Here is a 1,710-nt window from a genome sequence, read left to right on the forward strand (position 1 = left end):
ACGGCCTCAGTGAGCTTGTTAACAGCATCTTCCATTGCTTGACGTCGGGTTTTTGGCAGCCTTTCTACAAGAAAACCCCGTACTGAGTCAATATTTAAAGTAAGAGCCCCTGCACACTTAAGGACACGACCCCTACTTGACTCAAACAAAGACTCGACTTGAGATTGACTAAACAAAGGTTCGACTCACGGTTGGATCTAGACCTTGGTTCATTTTAGACTCGACAAAACGACATGACTCAAACTGTCATAAATCGGTTATAAACCGGACTCGGTGTGACTAAACCCGTGATTGGTTCGGGTGAAACGCCCTAAATGGCCTAGCTTGGACGTTTTTGTGGACTATCCTAGACCAAAAGGTCGACCAACATGACTCAAGGCCCAAGAGGTGAGCTTGGGTGACCCAACAAGGTCGTGTTCTAGACTCTTAGAACGAAACACACCCGGCCTAGCACGGCCATGACCCGGACACGACTTGACGCATTTCATGCTTGGTTGAGGTTCGAGAGGCATTTTGGATTGATTTTGAAAAACGAATGATCGATTTGAAAAAATGAGATTTGAAATGGGCAGCATGCCGGCTATAAAAGCTCATTTTGGGCCGAAAATTCTAGTCCTATTTGGGCAGCATTCCGCGTTTTTAAAACCATGCTATTTTGAAAGTAAGTTGTTCAAAAGTTCGGTTTTGAAAAGGACATGGGAAATTTCGAAAAAGACTCGGGAAAACAAATTGCACATTGTCATTCTCATGTTGTAAGGATGTATGCTCCTAGACATCTCTAAGTCTCGGCAAGTCTTCTATAAGAAGGTCTATGCCCTCCATCCTTTTGCGGTCTTATAGAGCAAGGTGTCTTAAGGTAGAGTACCTAGAAGATCGTCCCCACCATCAAGAACCACGCGAGGTGAAGTGGAAGCGAGCAATGTGCAGCTTCCTAGCATAGTGGGACGTCGCCCCCCACGCATCACGAAGAAACGCTGGGACGGCCCGGGCAAGTCCTTAAGGGTTTATGCATGAATCGTAGCACTATGAGTAATGTTTTACTTTCCAACACTTTCTTTTCAAGTTTCACCTCGGAGGAAAAGACCCTAGAAACAAAGTGTAACTAGTCCTCTTGTCCCCAGTGAGTCGCCAAAGCGTGGACAAGGCCCTCGGGAAGCTGCGTCCGCGGGATCCACACCAGGCATAATCGACTCGAGGTTCTTTCGAATCGAATTAAGACATATTAGAGTCGCCACCAAGTTTTTTGGGAACTTGGAACCATTCAAGTCAACTTTACACCTTTCATCGAAAAGCATAAAGCCCATCGACTACGAGTGATTAAAGATAAAGACTTGTACCCTATATCACTCGATTTGAATGACTCTCGTAATCCAATGGTATTTAGACGGATCCACAAACCATAGATCTTGAGTAAGGGGTGAGGGTACGTGTTAGGAAGCCCATAAAGACACCTAACCCCGCCCGTCAATAACGGCCTCTACTAAGTCAAGCGTCGAAGTTCAAACAAGGTCATAGCTACTACGATGTATGATATGCAAACGTTGTTTTAACCCTATCATGTGACAACAATTTCTATGTCGTTTTAGATGCAACTAAACTAACTTTGTCAAAGTTGTAATTTAGCATGTGGGTTGATTGATCTAACAACATACAAAGCAAATAAGGCTTAAGGGGAATGGGGGAGCCGTTGGGATCTACCTATTACAAACC

Source organism: Silene latifolia, chromosome 11 (genome assembly GCF_048544455.1).
Source record: "Silene latifolia isolate original U9 population chromosome 11, ASM4854445v1, whole genome shotgun sequence".
NCBI classification, from domain to species: Eukaryota; Viridiplantae; Streptophyta; class Magnoliopsida; order Caryophyllales; family Caryophyllaceae; genus Silene; species Silene latifolia.